The sequence below is a fragment of the Miscanthus floridulus genome, chromosome 4, assembly GCF_019320115.1.
Source record: "Miscanthus floridulus cultivar M001 chromosome 4, ASM1932011v1, whole genome shotgun sequence".
Lineage (NCBI taxonomy): Eukaryota > Viridiplantae > Streptophyta > Magnoliopsida > Poales > Poaceae > Miscanthus > Miscanthus floridulus.
Window position 1 is genome coordinate 39,763,204 of NC_089583.1, and position 27,059 is coordinate 39,790,262.

At 43.0% G+C, this 27,059-nt stretch overlaps 1 long non-coding RNA gene across 1 annotated transcript in view; it reads right to left on the minus strand.

Moving 5' to 3' along the window:
* The window catches only part of LOC136551373 (uncharacterized), a 52,629-nt gene extending 27,790 nt beyond the window's left edge, over nt 1–24,839 (minus strand). The window contains exons 1-2 of the long non-coding RNA XR_010782539.1: nt 24,695–24,839; nt 23,688–23,739 (exon numbers count right to left, since the gene is read on the minus strand). This is a non-coding gene — a long non-coding RNA (uncharacterized lncRNA). The remainder of the gene's footprint in view (nt 1–23,687; nt 23,740–24,694) is intronic.
* Between the last annotated feature and the right edge of the window lie 2,220 nt (nt 24,840–27,059).

The following is a 27,059-nucleotide window of genomic DNA, read 5'->3' on the forward strand; positions in this document are numbered from 1 at the left end:
CCTCGGAAAAATACAAAACCAGGACCAAAATTCATCTAAAATCAAGCTCTACGCAATGAACCCATGTTTGAGTGCATTTGGCTCTTTTGAATTTTCATTGCTTCTTTGTGCTATTCTATAGACGTCGCTAACACGACTATAATGCAAACGATGTAGACTCGGAGGGGAACCTGACGGACGAGGACCGTGAGTACCATGAGGAGAATAGGAGACGACTACACTGAAGGTGCCACATCCCACCCAATCTTGTAGCACCTATTACGCATGGCTAATATAGAACTGCTATCGCTTTACTTTACTGCTATAATTATACTATGCTAGGACTTGCATGGTAGTATGCTTGCTTGAAAGCCTTTACCTTGACGCAACCGTACCCCTGCATACCCTGCTATTAGGATAGACACACGCATACTGCTATATATTTCATTACTTATACTTTTACTACGCTTATACTATGTGCGTGGTGGAAACTGGTGTTACCTGGACTATGGGGAGAGTGCTGCGTGTGTGACTTGGGTGTGTGGAGGGTGAGGGTTGTGTCGACCAAGTTGGAGTATATGAAGAGCCTGGGGCAAGTCTTGCCATGGGGTGCTACCTGGGCACCCCCGGAATGGATACCTGTGGTGGGTAAAATGGTATATGAGGTGGACCTAGGTGTGAACCTGTGATAGGTGGAGCCCGGGATGGAGGTGCTATAGTGGCACGGTAAATGGAAACCCTGATGGAGACATTCTGGCTTGGTCACCCCTAAGGACTTACTAGTACTCAGATTCACCGGGAAGCCTTATGTACCACTCGCCCTATATGGTGCGGGATGGCTGGACTACTTGGTAGGATACTACCACTACTGCTAGGTTGACAGCGGACAGTGTAAGGAGGTATGGGGCATGGAGGGTTTCCCCCACACCCTTCCGAGACTTCATGGAGACCTTGTGGACTTGGCTCATGACTCACAGTTTTAGCCACCCTAGACTTGACTTGCGGTGAACCAGGGCTGAATGGTAGAGTGGCATTATCCTAGGCTAGCAAGCGGCCAGAATCAGCCTAGTTGACGACGGTCAGCGAGGAAGGCGGATCTTGTGGTTATGTAAAACCTCTGCAGAGTGTATGGTTGATCGATCGATACATGTGCCGACTTGTTGGCTATGGATCTTTCCTGGGTTTCGCTTAAACTAGATAGTGAGATGAGTCCTTCTCTTCTTCCCCCGTGAGAGAGTGTCGGTCGTAGCCAGGGGCTACGGGCCTTGAGACAGTGCCGAGAGGGAGTTGGCCTATCGACTGAGCGATGGGATGGTATGGTGATGATATGGAGATGGTGGTATGTCGATCCCAGGATCGAAACCTGGCTCAGAAAAGGGAATGGTGTGGAATGTGTGTGGGAATAGTGTTAAAACTTGACCAACTATTACTATTTACTTGATATGATATTGCATAGGAAACCCTAGCTTTATAGGTTCCTTTGACTTTGTTCCCCTTGCATCCAATTTCCACAAAGCAATGCTCATAAGGATGGGAGTGGCCAGTACAAATCATACTGATAAATTTTGGCACACAGGTTCTGCTGAGGAGTATAGCTCCGAGGAGTTTGACGGATGAGGGGTTCGTGCCTACGCTCGAGTTTGGCGATCTTATCTTCAAGCTATTCTGAATGAATGCTACTCTTGATTCCGCCAATGCGGTGATGTAATAAATTATGTAATTCCGCACTAGTTGTACTCTAATTTTATCGTTGTATGGATGTGATATTTGACTAGAATTTGGGTAATATGATCTATAATGATCTTATTACACTTCGACGCTGTGGATTTCCCTTCGCGGAAATTGAGGTCGTTTCAAAATGTATTCACGTTTGAATGTTCTTGTAGAGGAAGTCAATGGGCTTGGATTAACTCAAATGCAACCATCCAATTTTGTAAGAAAGATCTTGAGTGTCCTCCCCATTGACAAATATGGGCATATTGTGACCGTGCTTCATCAAGGTGATCTTTCCATCGCTACACCGACACAAATCTTGGGGAAGATCAATGCTCATGAGATGTACATGCACATCACACCTCAAGATGGCTCATCCTCTACTAAAAAGAAAGAAAAAGATGTAGCATTCAAAGCTAGTCAAGAGAAGGGCAAAGCAAGGCTTGAGTATGAGAGCTCAAGTGATGATGAAGTTGATGATGCAAGCCTTGCTCTCATGGTGAGAAAAACCGCCAAGATGCTAAAGAAGCTAAACAAAAGTGGCATCAAGTTCGATGGCAAGAAGAAGAAGTTCTTCACTAGCTCTAGAAGGAAGCAGGGTTTGTGTTTATGAATACCCCTATAGCTGGATAGGAATCAATTCGAATCGCCATCTCTCCCGGATAGTGAGAACTTGACTGAGCATCGACAATGTAGATTCAATTAATTTAATGATATGGTTAAATGGATGATGATGATAATGTTGCCATGATTTATACCTGCTATGGTTAATAATGTTTGCATCTTACTCAAATAATTGCTTAGTATAGGTGCTAATATAGATGACAGGTTAATGGCTAAAAGTCACTGCTAGCTCAGGTTAAAAGTTAATCATTATTACCTATGCTTTTTCGCCAAAAAGGAAGTGTTAGCCAGATCCACTAAATTAAGCTATGCATGATCCTTAGTGTCAATTATTTTGATTTTCGATGGGTAAGTCTAGCTGAGTACATTCTTGTACTCAGGGTTTATTCCCTCTTGTTGCAGATGACCTTCTTTATCAAGGCTTCTGTAAGTACTATCTCCAATCAGTGGGTGACAAAGACTAGATCACTGAGCATGATCTCTGTTTATCTTATCCGAATGCTTTTGTGGGATGTGATCGACAAGCTGGTACTTGTATTTGAACTCGTGTGTGTGAGTTAAACTATTTGCTTCCGCTACTTTATAAGACTTGGTTTGTAATAACTATGACTCTGATGTGTTGTAATCTATCTACAAACTGTTTGTGAAATATTGTAACGTGTGATGTGTTATGTTGAATTACTGTGATCTTGGTTGTATGCAAGTTAGTTTGAAATCCTTCGTGGTTTCAGTTGACTACTGGGTTTATATAGGCTCAAGTGCGAGAATTTGATTGTTTTGGCAATTGTTTTTGTAATTGTGCTCTTATAAATTGGTCGGTTCTGTTACATCTTGGTCCTCCAAAAACAAAATAGTGTGGCCTTGTCCACTGCTGAAGCAGAATACATTGTTGTGGGTGCTTGTTGTGCACAAATACTTTATATAAAACAAACTTTGCTAGACTATGGTGTAGTTCTAGAAAAAGTACCTCTTTTGTGCGACAATGAAAGTGCGGTAAAACTTGTAAATAATCCGGTTCAACACTCTCACACCAAGCACATAGGTATCCGCTATCACTTTCTTAGAGATCATGTTGCTAAAAATGATATAGTATTAGAAGGTGTAAGGACCGAGGATCAATTGGTGGATATCTTCACTAAACCGCTAGATGAGGCAACATTTTGTAGATTGCAGAATGAGCTCAATGTTCTTGATTTTAGCAACTTTACTAAAAGATGAGCTTATGGTGTCCCTTGCATTGCATTGTAACATACAACATGTTTAATGTTTGGTAATGCATATAGGGCTTGTCTAACATGGTTAAGATAACCACCGAAAAGCATGTGAAGAAGCTTAACCTTGGATCAAACTTGATAAGCAACTAGATTTACTTTCAAGTATTGCATTGCATATGCATGAATGTTGCTTTGTCGTTTATCTTCAATTGCCCTCTTATTGCCTATTTTCTTAAAATGAATTATAGCCTAAGGCAAAATATTTTTTAAAAATTGGAGGGTTTGAGAGATGTCACTTATCAGTATCAATTGGTGTTTATTTGGATCTTATTAGAGTTGGGACTTGATTGAGAACAGGCAGCACGAAGGACTTTGAAGATTTGCTGGAAAAGGAGTAACTGGACGCTCCACCAGACTCTGATGTCCAGCATCCGGTCAGTTCATAGGAGGTGACTGCTGCTGAGAAGGAGTGACCGGACACTGAAACAGTGTTCTCTCAGCGTCCGGTCAGAAGGCAATTCAGCGTCCGGTCGATCGAAGACGAAGGAGATAGTTTGCATTGAACTCTGGTTGCGTTCGGTCAGTTGGGATTGGACGCGTGCGGTCATGATTCCAGTGGATTTGGACCTCTCTGGAATCGACCGAACGCTAGGTGACAACGTCTGGTCACTACTACCGCAGCATCCGGTCAGTAGAAAACATGTGCGTTCTGGACTCTTTTCCTGTCTAGCCACCCGCGCACCACCGAGCTCCCACATAGCAGCCCTATCACCGCCGCTCCCACAAAGCTGTCATTGCGCCATTGTGCCCTAGCTCCTGTGCCGCCGTGCCCTAGCACCAGCACCGTGTAGCAGCATCCCAATGCCACCGTCGTGCCCTGCCTGAGCACCTGCGTTGCCCAAACCCTAGGGGCCTCTGCCACTGTGATATTGCTCTACGCTAGTGCCTCCACTACAAACCCTACCCGATTCGGTGGTTCCCCGCGTATCATGTCTCGCCTCTTTGGATTGCCGGTTCATTAGGTAGCAAGCCTTCGATTCAATTTCGTACCTAATTGCTTGCTCTATTAGGGTTTTGAATCTCTAGATGGATAATTAAGATTATTTGTATATCCTATCTATTCTATCGTGCAGCGAGTCGGTGTCGTTGAGGTCATATTTGCAGTTGTCAGTCAACTCGGGGCCAAGCTCGCGAGTACGGATCGAGGCCAAGCCTCGAAAGAGATAGTGGGCAATTGTTTCTTATTAGCGATAGTTGTACTCTTTAGATCTTTTAGATGGCTCATGTAAAGAACGCTGAAGGTGGTCCAGGTGATGAGGATCTGAAGGCGTCCGCCTCGCTTGCCTGTAGATCCAAAAGGCATGGCGACAAAGAAGCTGGCAATAAGGAAGCGCAAGTATCCAGATGTAGATATAGCTAGAGTAGCCGCAGTTGCATAGGCTGCAAAGCATGTCGAGAGAGGAGGTACTCACAGTGGAGTTCGGATCGTAGATCAGCTTTCACCAGAAGCGAGGGCTACACTTGAGTAGGTTGAGCACCTTCATGGTGGTGCAGCTAGGACTCTCATGATTGGAGGATGGCGTGTTGCCATTGATGAGGGTCAGCCTCAGGTGGAGTCACAGCAGCAGGCACCATCAAAAGAGCAGACTTAGGAGGGACAGCAGGCCGAGGAGACAGAGTAGGCACCTCAGCCATAGCTTCACCGCTCTGGTCATACCCAAGCTCTAGTCACACCAAGGGTAGATACATAGTGGAGGGTTCTCAGTCCACCGCTTAGACCACAGGGTCTGCCTCTAGTGATATATCTAGATCTAAGGGCCGCCATAGCCAAGCAGGTGCAGCAGCTCAGATTCATGGACTTTGAGTAGTGGTTCCTACTGAGGAGGGATGACAGAGCTTCAGAGGGCTTCTACACACCATTACAGGAGGATTTCTACAATGCATATCTTAAAAGTGGAGCTGTATTCAGACCTCAGAGGGTGTGCAACATAGAGTCTATTATTGCAGCAGCTGGAGAGCACATTCACCCCTACCTTGCATATCTGCTAGGACTGATAGACTTGATTGGACGAATAGGATTATATGTTTCATCTTGGGTCCGTCAGTTCTATGCTACACTATGGATTGACCCGTAGCACGAATACATTCACTTTGCATTCAGAGGCTGAGATTATAGGCTGACGAGTACTAGGGTTAGGGAGATACTCAGGCTTCAGGGGCAGTTTGTTAGGCTACATGAGGTTTGCTATGGATAGACAGCACCTCCTAGATGTCCTCATGGTGGTATGGTGCCTTCTACAGATTTGGTTTATCACTGCTTCACAGAGCCTTTTGGCGAAGGGTCGAGAAGGAACCCTAGTGATCTCACTCCTACTACACGCGTGTTTGAGGCTATAATGAGGAGGACATTACTTCCGAGGATGGGATATAGAGAGGGCTTGACTCGTATACAGCTATGGCTTCTCAACTCCCTAATGCAGCAGACCGTATTTGACATTTGGGATCTCCTTCTTTCATAGATAGAGGATACTATTGTTGAGGGGTTCATAGGTCACCAACAGTTGCCCTATGCCCACTGGATCACATTTCTTATTCATAGGGCAGTTACAGTGAGGCCGCCTGAGATGCTAGCTAAGTACAGTAGTGCTACGATAGAGTTCCCTGCATATAACCTGACTCAGATGATCTGCCATAGTACACCGACTGCACCTAGTTAGTCGTGCCGTCGTCTAGAGGTACCAGAGACTGTAGCCCTAGTAGGATGATATTATCAAGGGTATTGTAGCTATAGAGGAGGAGCCTGCTTAGCAGGAGGGGATGGTCGAGAGCGACCCCAGTGACAGCTCAGACGAGGACTACCACGACATTCCTTAGATGCCTACACATCGACATGATCATGAGGTTGATAGCTCTAGTTCAGCTCCACCTGCACCGCACACAAACCCTGCTCTTCTTGCCATACTTGAGCGGATGAGGCGGGATCAGGCACACCAGGCTCAGGAGACCGCTACCACTCTTGCACAGTTCCAGACTCGGCAGGATGAGTTCCAACAACAGCAGCTAGCTATTCAGCAGTAAACACAGGCTCTACAGCAGCAATAGTAGGCCATGCATCAGTAGCAGATCCTCATGCAGCAGCAGCTACTTAGATTTATGCAGCATGTTGTGACAACTATTAGGGGCTCCACCGCCACAACCTTCACCCCAGCTTGTTCAGACTGCCACCACTTCTATGACTCTAGCGTTACAACCTAGTGGGCTTCAAAGTCAGGGACAGCCACCAGCGTAGTTTGCTTCACCTACAGAGGAGGCGTCCTAGTGGTTTGCCTCGCCAGTGCTAGCCTCGCAGTTCACACCTCTTCAGACAGGCTTCACATCGGCTCAAACTTCCTCGCTGCTAGTGCTAGAGACTACAGTGTCCAGGAGCCTTGGAGCTTCCTTAAGTGAGTTAACAGGGCAGTCTACTCCTCCATATTTACATGTCCCAGGTCCTTCTACAGTTGCACCTATTACCAGGACTATAGAGATGCTGCCTTCCTCAGTAGCATCATCAAAGCCAGCTGATACAGTCATACCAGCATAGCCTACAACAACTCCAGTTCCTAATCTGACCTAGACTGCTTCAGCATCGCTTCTGGCTCTAGAGGGTCAGATAGCTTAGAGCTTAGGGTCAGATGATGATGGCACTCAGTTCTAGCTTGCTCCTCACACCCAGCGCCCGACTCGTCCGCTGCAGCCCCACCGACTGACCCCTAGGTTTTGGTGTTTGACGCCAAAGGAGGAGAGGGATCAAGTATGTTAGACTTAGGAGGAGCGACATATCTAGGGGAAGCTTAGTTTATCTATTAGCTTATCTATTACATTTGGAGTTTTTATGTGTGATACACTATTATGCATTCGTCGTGTGTTTACCTCTTATGCATTAAACTATATTTATGTGATAGTGATATCTACGTGATCGTGATATATGACATGTGTGCTCTCTACTTTGAATTATTTATATGTCATATCACTTGTGCTATGCTCATTTGCTTTTGCTTCTGCATTGTACTCCGATGCAAATGAGCTTTATTACTTGTACTCATGCTTATTTCATATCTTTTAAGTACATCATGTTGGCTTGGGTCATATAAGCTTGCCTAACACTTTTGTTCTTATTGCCAAAAGCTTATATGAACCAAGCATGTTAAAAACATTATCTCTTTCACATACTCGAGATAGTATTGTCATCAATTACCAAAAAGGGGGAGATTGAAAGCATCTAGGCCCCTAGTTGGGTTTTGATGATTAATGACAATAAGTGATTACTGTGACTAACGTGTGTTTTGTAGAGGCAATTAAGTTAGGTCATGGTAATGAAGATCGAATGGGCAATCAAGGTGGTCATGCCCCTATGATGGAAATTGTTTTCGGTTGTCAAAGGATGGATGACAAGGTTAAGGATGGACTAGTTCTAAGTGTCGTTTGGAATTGAAGAGACACTTAGAGTAGTTTAGGACTTTGTTTTTCCTTTGGCCATACAATTAAGGGGGGTATGGACGGGTAGCTTGACCTAGGTGAGTCTAGTGGGTTAGGTGTGGTGCACACTTGCTAAAACTAGCACTAGGTAGCTCCTAAATAGCCCTTAGATCCAATGGAGCAAACTTCATTAACATATGATCGAGAGTTGGAAGTGAATGGAGGGTCAAATACTGACCGAACGCTGGCTTCGGTGTGACTGGACGCTAGCTTAGGGTCTGGTCAGTTCATTTGACCAAGGTGATTTTGTCTGGTGCGACCAGACGCTGAGAGGTGAAGTGACCGAACAGCTGAGGGCTAGCGTCCTGGTCGACTCTAGTAATGTTCCAGAGAGGGAAAATCACGATCGAACACGTCCGGTCAGTGCTGGCCAGACGCTGACCAGCGTCCGATCACACTTTGATCACTAAAGTTCAGGGTGAACTGAACCAGAGCGTCCAGTCAACATGACTGGAGCGTCCTATCACCCCGCAGAGGCATATAACGGTTTGTTTTTCAGCCGGTGTTATAAATACCACCTCCATTCATGTGGGGGTACTTTTGCTCATTCCAGCAGCTGAGAAACACCCTTGAGAGTGCCAAGAAGAGCAAGGTCCAAGTGAGGTGATTGAGATTTGAGAATCCCAAAGAGAGCCCTCATTAGTGAGATCAAGAGTAGCAAAGTGTGCATCCACCCTTCTCATTAGGCTTGTCGTGGTCAAGTGAGAGTCCGTGCTTGTTACTCTTGGTGATCACCATCACCTAAATGGCTTGGTGGTGATTGGGAGCTTGGTGATCATCTAGAGAGCTTGTGGATGACCCAACTCAAGTTGTGAACGGTTGTGGGTGATTCACTGCGATGGAGTGTCAAAGAATCAACCCATAGAGAGCACTTGATCCTTGCGCGGATCAAGGGGGAGCTACACCCTTGCGTGGGTGCTCCAATGAGGACTAGTGGGGAGTGGCAACTCTCTGATACCTTGGCAAAACATCGCCGCATTCCTCCTTCTCTCTTTACTTTGAGCATTTACTTTGAGCGATGACTCTTTTGATGACACCAATAGGCACTTTTTGTGGAGAATCCAAGAATCTGAGGTCAGAGAAGCGTTGAAAAGGATGAAAGGAGGTAAGGCGATGGGACCAGATGGTATCCCAATTGAGGTGTGGAGATGCCTCGGGGACATAGCTATAATATGGCTAACCAAGCTGTTCAACCATATTTTTCGATCGAACAAGATGCCTGATGAGTGGAGAAGAAGTATATTGGTACCGATCTACAAGAATAAAGAGGATATTCAAAGTTGTACTAATTATAGGGGAATTAAGTTGATGAGCCATACTATGAAGCTATGGGAGAGTTATCGAGCATCGCTTGAGAGCAATAACGCGGGTCTCTATGAACCAATTTGATTTCATGCCCGGAAGGTCAACCATGGAAGCCATTTTCTTAATAAGACAAGTTATGGAGTGGTATAGGGAGAAGAAGGACCTACACATGGTTTTTATTGACTTGTAGAAGGCTTATGATAAAATACCAAGGAATGTTATGTGGTGGGCTTTGGACAAACATAAAGTTCCAACAAAGTATGTCGGGCTCATTAAGGACATGTACAACAATGTTGTGACTAGAGTTCAAACAAGTGATGGAGACACGGATGACTTCCCGATTAGGATAGGACTACATCAAGGGTCAGCTTTGTGCCCTTATTTGTTTGCCTTAGTGATGGATGAGGTTACAAGGGACATACAAGGGGACATCCCTTGGTGTATGCTTTTCACAGACGATGTAGTGCTAGTTGATGAAAGCCAAATAGGAGTGAATCAGAAACTGGAGTTATGGCGGGAGACTTTGGAGTCCAAAGGTTTTAGACTCAGTAGAACTAAAAATGAGTATATGAGATGTGACTTCGGCACTACTATTTGGGAGGAGGAAGATATTAGTTTGGAAGGTCAAGTAGTGCCTAGGAAGGATACCTTTCAATATTTAGGATCAATGCTACAGAGAGACGGGGATATTGGTGAAGATGTTAGCCATAGAATCAAAACAGGGTGGATGAAGTGGCGGCAAGCATCTAGTGTCCTATGTGACAAAAGGGTACCACAGAAGCTAAAAGGCAAGTTTTATAGGACGGCGATTAGACCTGCTATGTTGTATGGTGCAGAATATTGGTCTACGAAAAGACGATATGTTCAATAGATAAGTGTCACGGAAATGCGTATGTTGCGTTGGATTTGCGGTCATACAAGAAGGGATCGAGTTCAGAATGATGATATACGTGATAGATTAGGGGTAGCACCAATTGAAGAAAGCTTGTCCAACACCGGTTGAGATGGTTTAGACATGTCCAACGGAAGACCTCCAGAGGCACCGGTGCGTAGTGGAATCATAAGCCAGGATAGTAACTGTGAAGAGAGGTAGAGGAAGACCAAAGTTGACTTGGGTAGAGGCAATAAATGGAGACTTGAAAGGATGGAATATACCCAAAGAATTAGCCTTAGATAGGAGTGCTTGGAAGACAGCTATTCACGTGCTTGAACCTTGATTGTTTCTGCTGGGTTTCAACTCTAGCCTACCCCAACTTGTTTGGAACTTAAAGGCTTTGTTGTTGTTGTTGTTGTTGTAATTCAATTCTTGTCATTTACATTCCTAGAATTGTCATGCTAGAGTAGGATTGGAACTTAGGGTGCTAATTTTTTGTGCGTTAGATCAATAGAAACACTTTCTAGGCACAAGGGGTTAATTGGGCTAACCGTAGAGTTTAATTATTGCAAAGAAATTTAGAATTAGCCCAATTCACCCCCCTCTTGGGTATCTTGATCCTTTCACACTCCGACCCGAACAATTTCAGCCTAGGTCGCTCGGAAGCTACATAGGGTATAATACCGAATATTACCTCTGTTTTTATTGTCACGTGGTAAACAAATTTGTCCCCGAATGGAAGCACATTCCTTTTTCATTGACTGTCCTATGTAACTTTGTTCTCAGTCCTAACCGAACGCACCCCGCCACAACCTACGGTTATGAGCAGCCGAGCCCCACAGGCCATGCCCAGGTTCTTAAAAAAGCTGCAGTCTATGAAACTAACAGGCAGGTGCAAAAAAGAAATGACAAAAACAATAGCTACGCCATGATAAAACAAGGAACGGATAGTGATTCCATCATAGAGAATAGAACTGATGTGTTCATTGATACAAAAACTGTTCACACAGGGGCTCACCCACGAACTCAACTATTACATTTTTTACTAAAAACTACTTGTAGGTCATGCCGACTCCAGTCACGAACGACGAGCGTGGGTTTCGGTCGGACATTTCCGACTGAAGCTCTCCGAACCCCGTCACTCAAGTCATCAAGGTGAGCACTACCAACCCCCTCTATTTCCTTATAATCATTTCATACATCCATACGTGCATTCATTCCATACGCCCATGCCTCCCGGACGATTCAAGCCCTGAACCACCCGGAGGCTCAGGAACTAAGCATCGCACGTGCAGCGAAATGCATCACGATGCTCCGTGTTGCGTCACGAAGCAGCGGCTGCCTTATTTGACATGAGAAACCAATAGAGCTAGGGGAGAAAACATAGATGAGCCCCGTGCGGCCCTCGCCAAGTCTAGCAGACCAGGTCATCTCAACCTTCTTGTTCGATCCTAAACCTCTCACCAAGTCCACAGAATCTCCATCAAAGGGAGGCCGTTAGGCCACCCGGGTCGGTCTCCAGAACGACCCAGGCATCTGTCAGGTTGTAGGTAAAGGAGTAGTGGAATGTCACAATAGGACTATGCTGACCCCGTCACAAACGATGGACCCAGATTCCACTCGATCACACCCATTAGCGAACTCACCGAGCGCGTCACTCGAGCCTGAGCGATCGGGATAAGCAACAAAACTTAGCCCATCTGGTTGTGAGGAACCGAGGATGGGGTAACGCACACAACTCACACCGACCCCTACTAAGGCCCAACTAGGGCTTGGGGGCTGCAAGACACAAAAAGCCTGGGTCTGCGACCCCGATCTTGCCCCATCTGGCTACGCTTCTGACTGCGCTCCAAAACACCCGGGTCTGTGACCCCGATCTCACCCCATCCGGCTACGCTTCTGACTATGCTCCAAAACACCCGGGTCTACGACCCCGATCTCGCCCCATCCAACTACGCTCCAAAGCACCTGGGTCCGCGACCCCAATCTCACCCCACGACTCTGACTCACCTGATCCCATGGCGCGGATCGACGCCAGGATCAGTGAGCTATGTCTCTTCCAAACTAACTACCTCACCCGATCCCACGACGCGCACCGATGCCAAGATCAGTGAGCTCTGTCTCATCCAAACTAACTAACTCGCTCGATCCCATGGCGCGCACCGATGCTAGGATTAGTGAGCTCTGTCTCGTCCAAACTAACTACCTCGCCCGATCCCACGGCACGCACCGACCCCAGGATCCATGAGCTCCCTCTCACCCAATCTCTTAAAAACGACTAAAACGCCTCGGCTGCACAATGACGTCTTGGTTAAAACAAACTCTATCTCAAACTAAAAAACATGCACACACGCCCGCTAAATGAACATCCCCTAGACGGTTCTGCCCGAACCGCTTGGGGGCTCGAGGGCTACATCCGCGGGTGCGCTCGCGCGCACCCACCGACGAAACAGAAAACCTCCCCCTAGATGGTTCTGCCCAAACCGCTTGGAGGCTCGGGGGCTCCTGTCGGGTTCATAAACCCGGGGTCCCCCGGGGATCAGCTTCCACGCCTAGGACTCGGCCTGAGCCGACAGCACGTAGCTCATGGGCCGGCCCAAGAGTCTAAAATGACACGCCAAAAGGGCGGTCCAATCATCGACCAAAAGGTCTGGCCGAAGAGGAACAGCACCCGCTTGACGACTACTTTGGCCCACCTCTTCGACCAGAGCGCTCGCTTCAGACTCCGGCCGCCTTCAGATGGCCTCTCCGATTGAAAGGCCTAGCCCAAGCACTACTTCTGACTCCGACCCCACGTCTCTGACCGGGGTTCGCAAGGAACCCTGCTCGCCACTCTTCTCCACTGGCGCGACTAAAGCCAACTGGGGCCATCCGACCAGGGATGCCTGCTCGGAAAGGACCAGAGGACGAACGGAGAAAGCAAGCTAGGGCGTGCAAGTCAAACCACGATACCAGGGACCATACCCTGTATGCCTATAGGAACAGTACTCTACAACCACCCTAACACAAATAGAATTATAGGCATCGACATCTCCCTCTACAGTATTATGGGCGTCGCTAAACTCCCATACGATAAGGCCCCCCCACATGCCTCTAGGCATCAATAGTGTTGTGGGTGCCAGGATTTACCATACCAGGTCAACGTGGTGAAACTCCTCACATGCCTCTAGGCATCAAACAATATTTGCAGGTACCGACATCTACCATTCCTAAAGAAAGCAACTCGACCTCTCACATGCATCTGACATTCTACAGTGACATCAACAGTGTTGTAGACGCCTACCATTATCTTGTACCCACCGGCATGGGCAACAAAGCTCAGTAGCATACATACCCTCACCCTCTCACTTATAAAGCCATCCCCTTTATCTATAAAAGGGGATGCGCTCCCCCAACAAAGGAGAGCCCTTCTTTAAGTTAACAAGCACCGATCAAGTTCACTAGTTCACAACCACAGAACCATTGGGTTTGGACCTCAAGCACATGCTTGAACACTTAACTCATAGCGTAGCTCCTATCGCTCTCGGCCCTTCTGACCGAACCTCTTGTACAACCCTTCTTTCTCCTTCTCGTTTGTAACCCCACTACAAACTTCGAGCACCTGGGCTTAGGAATAAAGTCACTGACCGACCCAAACTAGACGTAGGGCATGTTGCCTAAACTAGTATAAACCCTGTGTCATTGAGTGCTAGGCCACCTCCTATCACAACGTACAACAAAACTACAAATATTCACTAGTTGGTCACTTTCTGCACCGACAACTCTCGTTTGAATCTAATTGTCAATGAGCTCCATTTAATAGGATTAACAAAGCTAGATGATGTGGACATCGTGAGGAAGATCATCTCCGTGCTACCACAAAAGAAATATGCAAGCATCATCACCATCCTTCACAACATGGAGGACTTAAGCACCATGGTCCCGGGCATAGTCATTGGCAAGATAGTAGCATTTGAAATGCCACGTAAGATGGGTCAAGAAGAAGCCTCTTCATCAAGCAAAGGCAAAGCTCTCGCATATAGCGAGAAAAAGAAAATGAAGGGCAAGCAAGATGAGACAAGCTCAAGCTCAAGCTCCTCAAGTGAAGATGAAGAAGAAGATGAGGACGATGATGATGATGATGAAGATTCAAGTGAAGATGATCAATCTTCCTCCTCCTCCTCCGAACTTGATGAAGGATCAAACAAACTAATCAACAAGGTGGAGAAGATGATCCAAAGGCTCAATGTCAAGGGTGTGCCCATCCAAATCCAAGATCTCATTTTCACCAATCAAAGAAACGAGCAAAAAAAGAGAGGATACTTTGGATGCGGCGAGTTGGGGCACTTTGTGGAAGTTTATCCAATCAAGCCCACACCCAAGATAAAGAAGAAAGCATGCAAGAACTAACCCCTTATATCAATAAGGTCATGGGATGATTCTTCAAGTGAAGAAGAACACCATCACAAGAGGTGCAAGTACTCATCATCAAGCTCTTCTCGTATGTGCCTTATGACACAAGGTAACGAAAGCTCATCCTCTTGTGAGAGTGATAGTGATGATGAAATACCTTCTTATGATAAAATTGTGCAACAAAATCTTAATTATGCTAAGTTTGTACTAGTCAACAAAAGAAGCTCAAAAAATTAAAACAAAAGCTAGGTAGTTCACAAGAAACATACAAAACTTTGCTTGAACAATATGAGAACTTTACTAATCTCAATGTTGAACTATCTACTAAAATTGAGCAGCTTGAGGCTAGTGCAACAACAAATGCACGCACAATCAATGATGAGCAACTTATAAAGAAAAATAAAAAAATAAAACAAAACTTAGCTAGCTCACAAGATGCTAAAAGTTTGCTTGCTAAAATGAAAACCATGTGCAAACATTATGATGAGCTAACTAATAAAGTTGCTAATCTTGAAACCGTTAATACAACCCCCACCAAGGCATCTATAAAAGAAAAGTTCTATATTTAACATGTCTAAAAAGAATGTCTCTACTTCTTGTAATGATTTATGTTTAGACTCATCTTTGTGCAACCAAGTTTATGTTGAGAAAGTTGTTGTACATACATTCACACAAGATGTTGCAAAGGAAAATGAGCAACTCAAGCAAGAAGTAGCTCGCCTCACCAAGGACTTGACTCAAGTGAAAGGCAAGGCGAAGCAAGCCCAACTTCATCAACACCGTCAAGAGAGTGAAGAAGCTTGATGAAGGACAAACCATGGTTTGCTACGTATGCCACAAGGAAGGTCACAAGTCCTATGAGTGCAAGGTGAAGAATGGGGGAGGAGCAAAGAAGAAAGAGAAGAAGCAAACAAGCAAGCTCTCCAACACCTACACCAACAAGGTGGACAAGAAGGCCTCCACACCATACTTGTTAAAGAAGAAGAAAAATGACAAGGTGGTGGCCATCAAGATGAACAAGCAAGCCAACAATGGGGTCAAACGCTTTTGGGTGCCAAAGGAAATCATCTCCAACATGAAGAGCACCAAGAAGGTTTGGATCCTGAAAGGAAAGTGAGAAGTCCGATGGATGTCGGGAAATTTGGAGACTTGGCAAAGTATGGATGCATGTCATGGGGTGCATCATGATGGACAAAATCATTGCCAAGTGGGTTAGTGAATACTATGGACCCAAATTCCCTTTCCCATGTTAGGTAACTAGATTTAATTTTCTTCAAGTAGTATTAGATTTAATTTCCTACAAGTGATATCTTTAAGCATCTAATTACATTTCATGCCTAGATTTACATTTGTATGCTTATATCTTTTGTCATACATACACTAGGTATATCTTATGGTAGGCTTGCTCGGTTTCATTCTTAACCCTTGGCGCAAATCTACATGGTTTAAAAGTATTTAGGAGCATGTCACATAGCTTGTCTTTCGATTGTTCATCTAATATGTGCCAAAGTCTAAATTGTAGATAATTTCTCCTGAATATCGTCTTCGAAAATAACTTTCACACTCATGTGATGTCATCTTTCAAGTGGTATTTTTATTCTAAAATCAATGTGCATGTTTCCTACAAGTATTCCATACTTATGTGCACAAATTTAGGGGAAGGTTACTCTACAAGTTGGATGCTTTGAGACTAACATCTTTTCAAGCTTATCATGTGTGTAGTAGTCTCATTGTAAGGAAAATGGAGTCCCCGAAGTTAAGCATCATACTTTAAATATCCACCACCTATTGCAAGTGGTAGAAATTAAATTGGTTTCCACATGTGGTATTTCTAAACCAATATCATCATGTTGATTTCATTTTGATATTTATATGCTTTCTCCATGCAATATATAGATTAAATTCCCTTAAGCAATATTTTGCCAACTATGCATATGCTTTGCCTTCTACCATATGTATGCATATATTTAGGGGGAGCTTAGTCTATATAATATGAGAGTCAAATTTTGTGACCTATTCCACTCTTCATACAAAGGATCACAAAGTTTGACCCTCCCTTGTGCCTAATATCTTCTTTTTCGGTGTTTGATTCCAAAGGGGGAGAATTTAGAGGACCAAAAGCAAGCATTAATTTGTAGGACTAAAAGCTAGATCATAATAATTTACAAGTGGTAATGGTCTATAAGTGGTGTCTACAAATGGTAATGGTCCGAGAAAGGGAGGATAGTGGATTATGGATTGCCTATGTAATGGGGAGAATTTGTAGGAAGCAAGGTTTAAATCCATAACGCCACATGGGGACATTTGCAAGGGTAAGATAAGTTTTTATGTAGTATCTTTTAGTCTTACAAGTAGTATCCTTTAGCATCATATAACCTTGTCCCTTGCATTGCATCCTAGCAAGTAGATAGCTTTTAAATTGCAAATTTTTATTATTTGCTTGCTTTGTTCGTGTTGTCATCAATCACCAAAAAGGGGGAGATTGTAAGAAAAATGGACCCTAGGCCCATTTACTTTGGATTTTGGTGTTTGATGACCAACACTACCAAATTGGACTAATAAATTTGCAAGTGATTGTTTTATAATTCAATAGGGTGCAAGACATGAGTTGGACGAAGGCGACGTGAGGATCTGATGATCAACACCATAAGCAAGACCTTAGAAGCACAAGAAAAGACCCAGATATCAAGCAAAGTCTAAGCACGAAGATAGAAACCAAGCTGAACGCAAGATCGCGAAGAAACAAGCTCCTAGAGGTGACTGGACGCTAGACTGGATGCTGGCATATAGCGACCGGATGCTCCGATCAAGAGGCTCGACAATAGAAGGCATCAGCTACAGCGACCGAATGCAGGACTGCAATGTTCGATCGAGTACAGAAAGGTTTCAGAGCAGCAAAATTGCGACCGGACGCGTCCGGTGGCATGTGACCGGACGCTGGCAGCGTTCGATCAATTGATTGCGGCTCCAACGGTCGGGACAACCGGATGCATCCGGTCAGGACATGATCATCGTCCGGTCAGTAGCAGAAAAGCAGGATTTCATCCCCAACGGCTACTCTCTCAGTGGGACTTATAAATAGAACCCCCCAACCGGCCATTTGAAGTGTCTGGAGCAAAGGAAACATATCAAGGGTGTTGATATACCATTCTAGTGATCTCCACTTGCATAGTACTTAGTGATTCATTAGGTGATTAGCATAGGTGCTTTGTGAGGTGCTTAGGTTGATTAGACCACCGCTTATGTGCTTGCTCTAGATTTAGGCCTAGCGTTTAGTGAGGTTTGCATACCTCTTACCACTCGGTGCTTGTGCGCACCATTGTTGTACATTGGAGGGACTTGTAGTCTTGCGAGATCATACCAACCGTATTTGTGGTGTGTCCGCCACCGTGTACCGAAGAGAACAAGGCCCGCGGCATTTCGGCCGGAAGCTTGATAGTGAAGACGGCGGGGAGCATCCAGGAGAGGCTTGCTGGAAGGCATGTTAGAGACCCACTTGCGCGTGGGGAAGGCCCAAGGCTATCCACGGAGTTATCCGACCGGGAGCTTGGCCCTTGCGAGGGATTCCTTGCGAGGGGCTCCAACGAGGACTAGAGGTGCTTCTCGATACCTCGGTAAAAATACCAAAGTTGTCAACGAGAGTTTGCATATCTCTACCTTGCTCTTTAGCTTCTGCATTTACATTGATTGTATTACTCCTTTTGCGGTAGACATAGCAACACACTAGCAAAACCATAGTTGCACATTTAGATAGTTTATCTATTGCATAGATTTTGCTAGGGTTAGAAAAAGAGGCCATAGTTTAGAAGTAGATTTTTAAGTTGCCTAATTCACCCCCCCCCTCTTAGGCGTCACGGTCCCCTACACATGTAAAAGTTGATACATTATGCACAGATAGATAATCCTTCCATAGGTTAAGAAACTCAACCATTTTAGCCAAATATACTTAAATGCTACATTCATGCTCAATCTTTTGATCTTATCACCCATGATATAAATGAACAAAGCACATAACATCAACTCTATCATATTCAATGTGCCTGAGGTTAGAGAAGAATAAATAAAGTTTTAGTTATGTTGGTATTTTCCCACCAATAGAACCCATGCACTTGATCTCTACCTTGTCTTTATGATCAGGACAGACTTCAAGCAAAGTATGGGGGAATCAATTGATTCTCTAAATTTCTACAAGTGTTCTGAACCTGTCAAACCAAAATCTAAACTTGAAATCAAGACGGGTTTGACAGAAGGTGACATCACCATTAGAGGCATCATCACATGAACCCTCATCTTTAGAGCAAACCGAGGTACTCGATTAATAAACTTCATGAGGAGAAGTCTAGTTCGAAGGACTTACAACACCGAACCCTCATCGAAAGAGCTAGCTTGGGGGAGATGCACACTCGTGTATCCAGGTAAGTATTCTTTCCTCTTTTGTTCTAGTTTTAATTTCTTTTAAAAAGTAAAAAATGATGATAAATGAAAAATAAAATAAAATAAAAATTTATCTTTGCATTAGTCATTTATAGTAATAATGTGGATCTAGTAAAATTGAAAACAAAATAAAAAGATATGTCTAGTTTGCTTTAATTTGTTTTTAAGAGCTGAAACAAATAAAGAGGACTCTAAATAATCTCTTAAATAGAAAATGATAAATAGTTGCTCTGTTGTAATTCCTTTCAAGTACCTAGTTTTCAGCCTTAAATTCTCTCCGAGTTTTGAATACGACTGTTTTGATATAAGGATTTACTCTGAACTTGAAACTCGTGGGTAGCATATGCCTAATCTAAGTCTAGATAATTGACGGATATAATATGAGAAGGTCTGAGCTCCTGTTTATCTTGTTCTAAGTGACATTAAAGTTCTAAAGATTTACTTTTTAAAAAACACAAAAATGTTACATGATGAGTTCCTATATGACAAAGCTTGAATTTCCACCAGAGCCATACATGTTATTTAGGCTAGGAAAACTTTCACATATATGATGCTTGCTTTTGCATTAAAGTTTATCAAGCTTTGTTGACCCTTATGAGAGGTTTGTCATGCTCTTAAAATCAAGATCGAGTACACACCACCCATATATACACCTGCTGCTCCGACACTAGGAGTACTCAAAAACTTGCCTTCCATCTAGATTCACCAAAAAATGTTTTACTCCTACACTAGGAGAGAACACAAAAACATGTTTGATAGGTTTCTCATCCACCAAATAAATACTCCAAGTTCTTGTTGCTATCTCTCAAAAAAATTTGTTGCAGAAAAGAGGCATGGGCTATGCAAAAATTATTCATATAAAAAAGAGAAAAAAAGGAGTTGAGAAAAAATGGACATGTGTCCGACATATCTAAAATAATGGGTACTCAGATGCCCGCCTGAAAAAAAGAGATGAATAAGATAGCCCATGTTCTCTCGCAAAAATGTTTCCAAGTTTTAAAAGAGAGATAAGTTTTCAAAGAGCAAAGTAGAATTAGGTTAGCCATCATATATATCCACCATACATCCACACATATGCACATCTTGATTTGATTGTATGACTCAGCTCTCTTTAGATCTGTTGTTTGACTTTACAATATATGCATTGCAAGTATGCTCTAGATTTCTCCCTACCTATGAACTCCACATAAAGCCTTAGTGGTAGGAAAAAAAAGGCATGACATCTTTATTGCCTTGGTGAGGATCCATAAATACCATATATATTAAGAGAGTTGAGAGTGTCATTAAAAGGAATCTCTGAGTTTTATTTTGAAAACTTATAAAAATTCTAGAACAATGGTAGAACAAAGAACTTGAGACATAGTGCTTGACTTGATCGTTCTATCTTTTAATTGTTCAAGACCGAAGTAAAGGCTAAGAAGCCCCTTGGTTGAACGTAATATGGGTAAGTTTGAAAGTCAGATCAGTTTATTCTAATCCGAAGGAGAATTCTTGTTTGAACGCAAGTGTACTTTTGAGGTGTGAAAGCATTGTAGCAACTCTTGATCTATTGTTCAAGTTTAACTTTGCTCAAGCATTGACAAAGGGTAAGCTTGGGGGAGCTTATTGACGGTCACTAACACTAATTATAAACCATCAACGTAACCTGCATATATACTTAATTCCATCACCAAACATAGGTTTAGGGGTTTAAACTAATAAATTCCATGAGTTTTGGTGAATCTGTGTTTTCAGCAGGGTTTATCTATAAAACCGTCAAGGTGGACCTATTTGCCAAAGTAAATCGTGATTATCCACGGTGTAAATAGCACCAGAAGGATCTAGAGGACTCCAAAGGGCACTCCACCAAAACCTGGCTCAGCCGACCCCACCTGCAGGCCAACCGATCTTCGGTCCCCACTTGGCAGCCTCTCCTTCGAACGTCGATTTTCCACCACCTTAAAGATCACATCTACACCATTTATTCAAGTCAATTTAATCCGAGGGTCTAGAATTGACGCTACCCCCTATATACACAGCCCTATACTCCCCTCTGAAGAGCCATTCTGAAACCCTAATTCATATCCTCCTTATTAGGATCAGAGCCAGCTATCAAGAGAAGATTAGTCCTACATAAGATCTAGTCCTATAAATAGAAATAATAAGATAGAGAGTGAGGGAAAGTTTGGAGGAGGTGTTGTCTTGTTGGTGCTCTCTCTACGGCTTAAACCTTGGCGGATCCAAGTTCTACTTGAGCTTGCTTCTATGATTTCTCTAGTAATCAACTTCTAATTCAAGTAAGCATCTTGTTTATATTATTCATCAGGATCACAACTCTTTTGAGTGCTTTATTCTTTTCCTAGGGGGAGTAAAGTATTAATCATGGATGCACCCTATATTCTGGATCGGTAGTAGATCGCGAAGTAGCGTTAGAACGCAAGTGTGACACATTCGTTGAGTCCTCTGTAGTCCACCTCGTGTTTGTAGGCCTAGGAGCCGGTTACGAAGGAAAGCATCGTCTGCTGATGTCTTTCCCTAGTAATGTCCCAAGTTGAATAGTAGAAGACAACTTACCAAAGTCAGAACTAGAGAACCTTAGTAATCCTCTATGCGCTCCTATTTATCCTAACCTTATTGCTACCCTTAGTTAAGTTAGATCATAGTTAGTTTTGCACGTTTCCCTATGGTTATGATACTTGGAATACTTTTGACTAAAAGCTACAGCGGTATCCATGCGCTTGTAGATTTATCTGTGTGCATTAATTTATACCAACAACAAGCAAATTTGTTTTAACAAACTATTTAAACCACAAGTTAAATTAATCAATGATTTAAACTAGAGTTCCACTTATAGAACAAACATGATACCATATTAGTATAAAAATGACTGCCTTCCAATTTAGAACATTGCCATATGGTAGAGCTTCATAACAACATGGACATACCACTTCAATATACTTCGTGAATGCATATGAATGCAATGCAAAATGTCTCCTTACACACCAAACAAGATGTGGAGCTACATCCCATGATGTTGTACCAGTACGGTCGTGACCATAGGTCAATGACAAAACTTCCAATATCAATAAATGATGCAATGCACTTGATGTGCTCTAATAAAATTAACATAAACCACCGATGACACTTCAACTGTATCTTCAGGATTGTGGGCTAACCACATATATTAATATAGTGATGAGGACATCAACACCAACGATACATCCACGCCGACACGAGTATCAGTTTCTAGTCCTATTACTCGCGCCCATGCTCGTCAAATTAATCATCAAGTAAGTTCACTCTTGAGTTCCTATCCATCATATTTAGACCATGGAGACACGTGCACTCTTGTTTTGCTTAGGAACCAGGGAGAGGACCGAAAGGGACAAGGATTCACGGAGACTGAATTCGGACTCTAGGACAGCTCCAACTTGTGATGGTCACCACGGTCGCATATGGACTCGGATTGGGGTGTTCAAGTACTTCATGGAATCCTTATGAAGTCTATTTTCATATGGATCTAGAATCAAGTCCATATCTGTTTCGAGGCGGCCACAATGACTGAATTACAACTAAGAGCTTGTCTGTCCAAAGGTGTTGCGTCACCTTAGTTTGGTCCAATGGGCCGTGTATCAAGTTGGGTCCATTAGGGACTCATCCTAGGGTTGGAGAACGACCCCAACACCCTAGTGGTCATCCTTCTACCTTCATATACTCCTTAGCCACCACCAAGATTAGTTGGGTTTTGTTTAGATCAAATTTAGCTCTCGCTACTTGCTTGTAAGCGTGCGTGCTGGATCAGCTGCCGTCTTCTTGTCTTTGGAACCCCACCTTAATTGAGATTGAGTTTGAAACTTTCATCTACATCTAGTAATTCAGTACTTGCTATACTTGTTCTTGCTAGTTCTTTGATTGCTTGCAGGACGAGTGCCCTAGTGGTCGGGTGACGCACTCCACAAGATCGCAGCAGCCATTGGAGGTGGTGTATCGGTTGCTAAGGCGTAGCATGGAAAGCTGTAGCCAGGCCAGTGAACGTCGTCTCCACCCATCAATCGAGTTATCCCACACCTCTCATCGAAAGATCAGGAACAAACCCTAGCGGGATCATATCATATAGAATAATAGAATTAGAACTATTTCTCCATATAGCTGGCTACAAAATAACATATTCTATAGCCGGTCCTAAACAACAAACCCAACTGCATCCGCACCCACCCGACGCAACCAATGGGTCATTCCGTGGCTCATGCTCTCCATGGCTTGGCTCAAATCCCTTGGCTTAACTCAAAACCACTAACCCGTAGCGCCCATTGATCTACCCTTAGTTGTCGTGGCTTGTTTTGCCACCAACCAAATCACCTCCTAGCAATTCCCTCAAAAAATCACCACCCCATCCCCTCCTCATAGTCACGGATCAATCTATTGTCACGCCCATGGTCCTCATCTCCGATCAACGATATGTCTCTCCACCGGGGATGGCCGTAGCCATGGGTGATCCTTAGTGGTGTAATCCACATGAAATCCTCAATTAAATAATATTGAATAAACAAGATCACAAGATTTGGTTATTAATGCTATGACATTATTATAGACATTATACTAAAGGTGATGAAAATAACAAAGCCAGAATGATAGCAAACCATCGCTATACTCACTTGCCTCCAAAGAAGTGATGATCGCTTTATATGTGATCCGAAGCACTACCGCCTGCTTAAGTAGTATAATATCATAGAGAACTCATTTTAACAAATACAAATAGTAGGTACAGTACTCCTACTCCACAACCCGACATACAAGCAAAACAACCAACAAAGCGCCAAGTCAAATGCAGTAATGCTACTTCAGTTTATTATATCTTTTAACCCTTTAAGGTTATGATAGCAACATAATACACTTTCAGAATCTATAGACCAATACCTACAACTTTCATATAGGCGCAATATTTTCATCATGCCTTTAAGACGGTTTAATCCAGAGTTGAAAATAGACTTCAGAATCTGCTCGAGAATAGAGACAACAGGCTTTACATTTTTATATCTTCATACCCTTATGCCCAACATCTATCAAATTTCACCAGATAGCAAACCACTTCATAATTTACAACTTTCATGTTACTCACATTTGCATATAGGGTCAGCAAGATGGCCTAATGCATGAGCAAAACTTAATTGAAACATTTTGGAGAGAAAACAGTACATCTAAATTTTAAAATCCATATCTAGAGTTCCTCTTATCCAAAAGACATGATATTTACCAGTCCGTAAAGATAATGAAAAGTACTACAAGTCTCTTATGATTTCTAATGTCATATAAAGCCTCTAAGGTTGTCAAAATCCTGCTAGATCCAGTTCTGTCCAAAACTTTGTCAGAACATGACAGCTAACTTAGAAAAGTCTTATCTCTCAAACCATTCACGGTAAAATCATGAAATTTAATGAGCTAAAAGATATCAAGGTACTCTACAACTTTCCTATTATCCACTTTCGGAGAAAAATAAATTTAGGTTTCACAAACTACAAGAACAGATACAATGCTCAAACTGTCAGGAAGCATAATCCTAGATTGAATTCCAAGGGTGATTCCTCCCACAAAACCACAAGATTCCAAGACCAATAACCATCTAAAACACCTCAATTAGAAGATACAAAGGTAGACATCTCACCTTGGCCGTCCCCGATCTAGGGAAACAAGAAACAGTTAGGAAAAAGGTCGATCTGCGCCCAAGATGTAGCTCTACTCGATCCTCTCCACTTTTCCTCCTTTCCCTTGGTTCTTGCTGATTGGAAGGAGGGTATAGAGAGGGAGGAGTGCAGGGAAGAGGAAGGGGCGTGCTAGGGAAGAGGGAGGTCGGGCAGGAGAAAAACAGAAGCTACCAGGGAGAGGAACGCTCTCTGCAGAGGATAGAGGGGGAGGGCGACTTGGGCCAGGGAAAGGGGATGATATGGTTGGGCCTTGGCCCTCTTCCAAGCCTTTCACCTATTTCTTTTGATGTGTTACACAGCAACAGCGGCAGCCTAACCTTCAGCGATCAGGTGAATTGATCTCTGGGTCTGCATTATTTATCCTATAGAAACAATTAACTACAAGTAATTAGTAGACAATATAAATGAAACAATAATACAACTTCAATAATAAAATTTATAATTACCTTCTCCTGGTTTCATACGCAGCTGCGATCTTCGGCTCAAAATAAATCCTACTAAATTCCATAGTTTCAAGTCGACTTTCTATTCCAATTTAAAGAATAATGCCTGTGGCATTAGTTTTTCATAGTCAAGAGCACCATAATAAATACTAACCAAATAATACATAACCAAGATGACATGTCATTTATATAGGACTAAGTTTAGTTGCATACTTACCGAGACTATTTTCACGTAACATTGTCAGCACAACAATAGCACGATCATCTAATAGCCTTTTCTATTTCATTAGATTATCCATCACTAACTTGTCGAACACGGTTATCTTCACAACATTATAGCTAAAAATTCAATTAAGATTACAAGAAAGCATAAGAAATTTAAATTATTTTTTTGAATTATTTGAAACACTAAAAATTAAAATCCATGATCTATATATACATATGTGCCATCCAGTAGAACCATACGTATAGTTGGGATCTTTCGATTATAGTCACCGTCGGTTTGTTCTATTAAACTAACCATGAAAATCATACCAATAACATCTAACATTTAAATAGAAATAAATTAATAAATATTTGGTTAGAAAAGAACAGCCTATACAAAAGAAAATAGGAGAACTTTCCAACGTATGTATCATTAACAGAACAGAACTCCCAAACTTTGTTAAAACACATAAAAGGTGGGAATAATGGGATCTACTTCTCGTCCATGTTTATGACCTCATTAACTGTTGTCACTGAGGTAAAACGACACACAATGTGATTATCTGCCCACTTGTACTCCTGGGATGTCATAGTTGGTTCGGGGGACATCTGCCCCCTATACTCGACCCTCTACAAGAAAAGCTCGAGTCGATCCACTTCACGATCATATATGACTGCAGCCATTTTTTTAGCCTGTTACAAAAAATAAATAGATGTGATACTTCAAGGTCAGTATAAATATTATTCAGTGTAGCTGAAACTAAAGGAGCATATATGTATTACGTTCTCATCCAACAACACCATGTAAAGCCTCTTTTTGCCCGGGGCAAACCTCTCCACGTGGAATTTGTGGAACACTCGAACACATGAGTCCACTTGGTATGAGGATGTACGTACTCAAAAGTTGGGATGCGTGGTGCTCCAACTCTCTTACGCTTCAGTGACCTAGTCATCCTGTACTGAAAAAAGAAAAGCATGTGAACCAAAAAGATATATCATCAAAGTTTACGTACCTGTTTAAGGAATATATGTTCTTCCTAGAAAAAACATGTGATCTAAAACTTGTACCATGCATATCAGAGTACAATAACATATGCAGTAAAACAAACATACAAAAACAGTTGCAATAAACATGCTACGTCCAAAAGTTAATATTTCAGACATGGAATATTAAACAGAACATAACAGGGGATATTGAGAATGGTTTCTCCTCTTTGAAAGCCATACCTTTAGCCAAAAAAATGCAGGTAGGCTTTGAAGATGTGTATGCCTGTGGGTTCTAATTAAGCAACTCCTATAACCCAATGCATAGTAAAACATAGTAAGAAGAACAATTACACTGTAAAGAAGGGGTTACTCTCTGGGACTTGTCTGGAATAGCCGCAAGGTGAATAACACAGTCAACAGGTGCGCAGGGCAAAACTGCCTTGTGTATAGGGGGGCACGTGCACCCCAAAAATTGCAAAAATAGTGAGTTTGATTAGAATTTCACCATATATGCACCCCGTATGAGGCACGTCTATGCACCCGCAATGCAAGTGCACCCTCCTCTAATTTCCTCTAGCTTCGCCAATGTAGGTGCGTCAGGAGCACCGTCAACATATACACACCTCCACGACGTCCTCGTATTCCTAGTCCTCTGTGGATACTTTGCTCGACAAGCTTTGTCTCTATGATG